Consider the following 8,336-nt stretch of genomic DNA (forward strand, 5'->3'; position numbering starts at 1 on the left):
TATGTGGAAGAGGTGGGGTTCTAAAAAAAATGATTTAGGATACAGACTTTATATCCTAGTTCTAGTTACTAGGGCACTTAAGCCTTGATTTCTGTTTCTAACAGAGTCTCTGTCTTGGTTCCCTACACAACAGCACTCCCCAGTCAGGGAGTCTGACTTGAGTCCTGGAAAGGAGCAACAGCATTCCCCAGTCAGGGATTCTGACTTGCTCCTTTCCAGGACTCAGTGATTAAGATTTTGTTCTTGAAACCCAGTCCCAGAGGGATACTTTGAGCTTTTTTAAACTAAGGTTTTTCCCTGGTTTTAGTTTATCTGAGACAACACCCATTCAGTGATTAGGCTAGTTAAGAAATGAGATTAAGAAGAGTTTCTTTTACCTCCTTAAAAAAAATCTAAGAGAAGATCTTTAGAGTTTCTGAGCAAAACAGAAAAAAAAATTGCTTTGAAAGCAAAGGAAAGGGAAAGGGAAAGGGAAGGGGAAAAGGAAAAAGAAGGAGAAAAGGGAAAGGGAAAGGGAAAAGGGAAAGGGAAGGAAAAAAAGGAAAGGGAAGGAGAAAAGGGGAAAGGGAAGGGGGAAGGGGGAAGGGAAAGGGAAAGGACAAAGGGGAAGGAAAGGGGAGAAGGGAGAAGGGAAAGGAAAGAGAAGGGAAGAGAAGGGAAGGGGAAAGGGGGAAGGAAAAGGGAAAAGAGGAAAGGAAAGGGAAAAGGGGAAGGGAAGGAGAAAAAGGGAAGGGAAAGGGGAAAGGGGAAGGGAACACTACCTAATTAGAACTGGCTAGTTGGGTTCTCAGTGGGGTACTTACTACTACTCACAGATTGTTGCTTGTCTTTAGTTCTTGAAGAGCACCAATGACATCCAGAAGGTTCTGTCTTGACAAGTGATTTAGATTTATATGAGGGCGGGCTATGCAGAGTCACCAGTCTTACTCTTTCTTCCAGAGTCATCTGGATTCAATAGCAAGACATAGATCAGGATGACTAGAGATGACCACAAATGCAGTGGGAGACCTAAGCCTTTTTAAGTTTTGGTTTTTCTCATTTTTCAGTTTGTCTAAAGCAACACCATTCAATGATTAAGACTAGGTAAGAAATGAAGCAAAAGTATATCCTCTTTTTACCTATTGAAAAAAAAATCAATCTGGGAGAGGAAAACCCTTAGGGTTTCTCTCCAAGAATGTAATTAAGTTGGAAAAAAAGATTGGAAATGCCTCATTTTTGTATCTAAAATAAAATGAGTTTTCTACGCAAAAAATACGAACAAGACTATTGAGTATCTGTTTAATTTAAGCAAGCAAATAATTTTGAGTACTCAATAATATAAGTACTTTGCATTCTAAATAGAAATGCTCACTCAACTAATTATTAAATAGGGCCTTTGTTCCCCCTAAAAAAAAATTTGGCTTATCAATCAGGATCACTATGAACTCTTAAACCTAATAACTATACACATACACACATAAATATATAATTTGATATTCTATTAGGTCTGTGAATTGATCATTAATTTATGGAATTATGAAACAGGGCAGACACACCCAATTCTTTGGCTACTTGCCTGGAATGATCATGATGACAGTTTGTGGAGGGGGAGAAGTAGTTATCATGTTTTAATAAGGAACAGAAGGTATAAGGATAAATGGCAGAGAGAATACAGAGATGAGACAAAAAGAGGTACTGAGGGAGATGATCTAGGGACAAGGAGGAAAGGCAGGCAAGTAGTAGTGGAAAATAACATTGGAAATAAAGAGAGGCAGGGAGCATTACTCATATAACCATGAATTAGAGTTGGAAACAGCCAGCAGTATAGATCTAATAAACATGGAAGCATGCTTTGTGAGCAGGAATTTGAGGTCTTATTTTTATAGAGTTTTTTGAGGAAACATCAACTCCTATCTGTGCCACTTTGGGCACTTTATCAAAAAGAAATGGAGGCCTCTGAGCCATTCATAAGGATAATTGGGGGAATCATATTGACTTTTAAAATTAAATATTAACATTATCTATGTTCTACATAGTTATTATTTTTGTTAAATAGTTTCTAATTACATTTTAATCTGGTTCCTGGTGCACTCAAGAAGTACTTCTAGTTGTATGAAACAATAGCCAGTCTTCATGTACTTGACTTTTCATATGGGGATAACTATTTCAAATTTTTTGGAGTGATTATAGATTCCACTTGATTAAACAATCACAAAATTCATCTACAAACAGGAACATCTGGAGAACCTCATAATTTATAGGGATTCCCCCTTCCATCTGGACATCCTCCATGATGGTTCCAAACAACTTTGGCAAAAACACATCTCCATATTTTATGATTCCATTTGATATTAATAATCACACTCCCTGAGTTACTCCTTCTTGTGCTTATAAAAATAATTGTGCATGAGATTATGATTTATGCATAGGAGACACTTCATTGGAAGAGAATGACTTAGATGGAATTTTGCTCTCTCAGATTATATATATATTTTAACGTTAATAACAATAAGCACAGAGAGATTTTGTAATCTCCAAACAATTGCGTAACTATCAGAATGTGTTACGCTGCTAGAATAGTATTTATTAAAGCCTGTCTGTTTCCTTTAGATATTTTTTCAAGAATGATTTCAATCTATGCTTAAATTATTTTTGCAGGTTTTGTTGTTGTTATTGTTTTGTTTGATTTTAGAGATAAGAAAGTAACCAGTTAGTCAGTGATATATGTCATATTTCAATGCCTTTTGGGGAAGAAATAATATACTTGATTTTTTTCCTACTCATTTAGTATTTTTCCCTTTTTGAGAATACTTTGAGAATCAGTAAGTCAAGGCCCTCCAAATTGTCACTTTCAGTAAAGGTTTCCTTTCTGTATACTTGATTCAGTATTTTACAAATACACTAAAGATAGTTTTCAACATTTGTTTTTATAAGACTTAGTGTTCCAAATTTTTCTCCCTCCCTCCCTTATCTCCCCAAAACATCAAGTGATCTGACATAGATTTAACTATGTGCGACTCTTTTAAACATATTTCCATATTTGTCAAATTAAGAAAGAAAAATCAGACAAAATGGGAAAAATCATGAAAAAGAAAAAAAAAACAAACAAAAAATGTGAAAAATCTATACTTTGATCCATATTCACTATTTATAGTTTTCTCTATGGATGTGGTTGGATATTCTATTGGAATTGCCTTGAATCACCACATTGTTAAGAAGAGCTATGTCCATCACAGTTGATCTTAATATAATCTTGTTAATGTGTACACTGCTCTCTTAATTCTGCTTGCTTCATTCATTGCTAAGATTTTTTAAATTCACCCTCCCATACAAATTTTATGACTTTATTAGTAAGCCATACTCAATATTTTCCATCCAGCTCTTGCATAATATTTTAGAAAGTATTCACTGATTAAAGTGGTTTCTTTTGACTTCCTGTTGTGGCTAATGCTTTCTAATAAATTTCCTTTTCTTCTTTTGGAATTCAGTGCCACTAAGAAACAATAGTCAATAGGCTATAGTAATGTAGTATTGAATAAATCCAAAGGATCTCAGCTTGGGATAAGAACTCAGTATTTGACAAAAATTGCTAGGAAAAATTGTAAAATAGTATGGCAGAATTTAGCCATTGACCAACACCTAAGGTCTGGAGAGACTTTGATGAGCTGATAGCTAAGTGAAGTAAAGACAAACACCTAATGCCATATAACAAGATAAGGTCAAAATGGGTTCATGATTTAGACATAAAGAGTGATACTATAAGCAAATTAGAAAAACAAAGGATAGCCTACCTCTCAGATCTGTGGAGAAGGAAGGAATTTATGGCCAAAAAAGAATTAGAGTATCTTATGGAATGCAAAATGGATAATTTTGATTATGTTAAATTAATTTTTTTTTGTACAAACAAAGCCAATTCAGGCAAGAGTAGAATCTAGTAAGCAGAAAACTGGGGGAAAGCATTTCTGATAAAGGCCTCATTCTAAAATATATACAGAATTGACTCAAATTTATAAGAATACAAGCCATTCTCCAATTGATAAAAGGTCAAAGGATATGAACAGGCAATTTTCAGATGAAGAAATTAAATACCATTTCTAATCATATGAAAAAATGTTCTAAATCACTATTGATCAAAGAAATGCAAATTAAGACAACTCTAAGGTACTACCACACATCTCTCAGATTGGCTAAGATGACAGGAAAAATAATGATAAATGCTGAAGAGGATTGAGAAAACTAGGACACTGAACATTAGTGGTGGAGCTGTAAAATGATCCAACCATTCTGGAGAGCAATTTGGAAGTATGCCCAAAAAAACTGTGCATATCCTTTGATCCTGCAGTGTTTCTACTGGGTCAGTATCCCAAAGAGATTATTAAAAAGAGAAAAGGACCCACATGTGCAAAAATGCTTGTAGCAACCCTTTTTGTAGTAGCAAGGAACTGGAAAATGGATGGATGCCCATCATTTGGGGAATGGCTGAATTATAGTATATGAATGTTATGGAATATTATTGTTCTATAAGAAATGACCAGCAGGATGATTTCAGAAAGGCCTGGAGAGACTTACATGAACTGATGCTAAGTGAAGTGAGTAGAACCAAGAGAACATTGTACACAGCCACAAGATTATGTATGTGATGATCAATTCTGATGGACATGGTTCTTTTCAACAATGAGGTGATTCAGGCTAATTCCAATAGACTTGTGATAGAATCATCCACATCCAGAAGGAAGACTGTCAGAACTGAATGTGAATCACAACATAATATTTTCACTTTTTTGTTGTTGTTTACTTACTTTTTTTTCCTTTTCCTTTTTTTTTCTTTTTTTGGTATGATTTTTCTTGTGCAGCATGATAAATGTGGAAATATGTATAGAATTGCAGATGTTTAATATATTGGATTGCTTGCTGTCTAGGGGAGGTTGGGTGGAGAAGGGAGGGAGAAAAATTTGCAAGGTGTGAATGTTGAAAACTATCTTTGCATATGGTAAGATAATAAAATGCTATTTATTTTTTAAAAAGGAATTTAGTACCACTGAATTTTCTTATTAAAATCTGCTACCAATATAGTACAATAAAGTATAAATGCTCAATAAAGAACATTGTGCTGGTCATTTAAATAAATACAAGATTTAGATAAAATATCATTCTTTACCACAAGGAGTTCATAAAAGTATTTTTCAAAATTCAAATTAGATTTCCCCTGATTAGCTAATTTTATTCTATATTAAATCAGACACTAGCAAATAATTTGAAATATAGGCCTAGTTGGGCAATAATATCCACAAAGCTATCTATAGGTTGTGATTTTAGGGACATTTGGGAAAGTCTCTTGGCCCTCAAAATACTTCCTTTACTTGTCTTCTAATGAATGAAATCCCTTTTTAAAGTGAACAGCTATCTATTTGATAAGTTCTTACACTTAAGATATAAATTACATTGAGAAACAGAGCACTTTGAGGATGGGATTAAAAATTGGTAAATACATATATATTGGATTACTTGCCACCTAGGGGAAGAAGTGGGAGTGGGGGGAGGAAAATTGGAACACAAGTTTTTGCAAGGGTTAATGTTGAAAATTTATCTATGAAAAAAAAAGGAAAATTTATCTATGTACATGTTTTGAAAATAAAAAGCTTTAATTAAAAAATTAGTTAATAATTAAGATATAAATGATTAACATCATAGCCTTTCCTGAGTACAAGTTTTGTGGAATATAAACTTATCTTTCCTTATCTAGGAAACTTTATTGTATTTTCCAAATTTGCTGACATAATGAGTATGGCACTTTAACAGCATCTGTCACCTACACTAGTCTTATTATTAGCAATTATTCCAAAGGTGCACTTCATTTCATTCTTCAGAATGTCTGGCTCTAGATCAGTAACCACAAATTATGGTTATTAGTAATGTTCTCATATGGTTCTTGTGTACTCTTCTTAATTTTTTTCTAATCCCATTAAATCTCTACTCTTTCTGTCTTTTGGCATGCCCTTTTTTGGATGAAATGTTCCCTTGATATCAATAATTTTCTTGAAGAGATCTCTTCTCTTTCCTATTCGATTGTTTTCTTCTATTTCTTTGTATTGCTCATTTAAGAAAACTTTTTAATCTCTCCTTGCTATTTTTTTGGTAACTATTCAGTTGAGCATATATTTCTCTTTCTACTTTTATCTTTCGCTTTCCTTCTTGCTTCATCTATTTGTAAAATCTCACCAGACAACCATTTTGTTTTCTTATTCTTTTTCTTTAAAATGTTATTTGTTTGTTCATAGTTTTTCAGCCAAGGATGTCATTTCAGTCATCCATATTTGGTTTGGTGGTTTTCCCTACTTTCATCAATTTAAGTCTAATTTTTTTCTGAATTTTTTTATCTGAGCCACAATCAACTCCAAGTCTTGTTTAAACTGATTGTATAGAGCTCTTCCATCATTGGTTATGACTTTGATATTATGTGTATATACAGTCATCTTTTGGATTGTTGAAAACAAGTGTTTGCTGTACCACTGAGTTATCCTGGAAAACTTTTAGTCTCTGCTCTGCTTCATTTTGTACTCTAAGACCAAATTTGCCTATTAATCTAATTATCTTTTGATTTCCTATTTTAGCATTCCAACCCCCTATGGTGAACATGACATCTCGTGTGTATGTGTGTGTCTATTATTTCTAGAAAATGTTGTAGGTCTTTGTAGAATAAATTAACTTTGGTCTCTTTGGCATCAATGGTTGAAGTATAGACTTGCATTACTCTGATGTTGAATAGTTTGCCTTAGATTCAAACAAATACCATTGTTGTTTTTGAGATTTTTACTCCAGTGTTATTTTCCTCACCCTTTTAAAAAAAAATCAATTTCTTATAAGGGATTCTTGCCCACAGTAGTATATGAAATGATCATCAGAATTAAATTCACCTATTCCCATCCTTTTGAATTTACTGATATGTAATCATTGATATTTAATCTTTCCAATTCCTGCTTGATCACATCCAGCTTTCCTTGGTTCAGAGACTTCATATTCCATTTCCAATGTAATACTGATCTTTACAGCAGGGGCTCTTCCTTTTGTCAACAGACACATCTGTGTCTAAATTTTCTTTCAGCTTTGGTCTAGCCACTTCAATAGAACTGAATCTACTTGCAGTGGTCCTCTGCTCTTCACTAGCAGCATAGTGGACACCTTCTAACCCAAGGGACTCATCTTCCAGTGTTGTATCTTTTGTTATTTTAATATTGTTCATGAGATTTTTTTGTCAAAGATACTAGAGTGGTTTGCCATCAACTTTTTTTAAATCAGTACTTTCTACTACAATCTATCAAGGTAGATTTATATAGCATAGTTCACAGTTTTGTTATACAGTTTGAATTATACAGTTGGAGAAATAGCCATTGTACCTACCTACGCAGGCTAGTCAATATAATAAGAATGACAATTCTAAGTTATTTATTCAGTCATACCAATCAAATTACAAAAAAAAAATTATAAAGCTCAAAAAAGTAACAAAATTAATCTGGATGAACAAAATATCAAATGCTAGAGGAAAATGTTAAGGAAGGCAACCTAGCACTACCAAATTTCAAACTGGTAGTTTGAAACAAAGCAGTAATCATGAAAACCTGATACTGGCTAAGAAACAGACTGATGGATCAGTGAGATATAGCAAGTGTATTTTAAAGTTTGATAAGTCCCAAAATCCCAAAGAATTCAACATTTGACAAAAATTTCTAGAAAAATCAGAAAGTACTTTGGGAGAAACTAAGACATCGATCCAAATTTTATATCATATACAAAGATAAGGTGAAAATCCATAGATATTTTGGACATAAGAGTGATATCATAAGTAAATTAGGGGATCATGGAAAAAATGTAGCTATCCTATCTACAAATAAGGAAAGAGTTTATAACCAAACAAGATATAATGAGGATCACTTATAATTTTAATTAAAGGAAATTAAAAATCTTTCACATAAAACTAATAAGGCCAAACTTAGAAGAAGAAAAGGAATGGGAGGTTTCTCTGCAGGTTTCTCTGATAAAGGCCTAATTTTTCAAATATATGAGGAACTGAGACAAATATAAAAATAAGAGTAAATTTAAACAGCTCATACTTATCATTGGCTAATCTGAAAAATGACAAATGCTGGAAAAGATATACAAAAATTGGGATACTGATGCACTGGTGATAGAACTCTTCATAATCTTTGACTGCAATATAACTATTAGGTCAGTATCTCAAAGTGATTAAAGAAAAGGGGAAAAAGTCTTATTTGTACAAAAAATCATTTCTAGCAACTCTTTTTTGTGGTGGTAAAGAATTAGAGATTGAGAGAAGACCATCAATTGGGGAATGGTTGAAC

Source organism: Sarcophilus harrisii, chromosome 2, assembly GCF_902635505.1.
Source record: "Sarcophilus harrisii chromosome 2, mSarHar1.11, whole genome shotgun sequence".
Classification (NCBI taxonomy): Eukaryota; Metazoa; Chordata; class Mammalia; order Dasyuromorphia; family Dasyuridae; genus Sarcophilus; species Sarcophilus harrisii.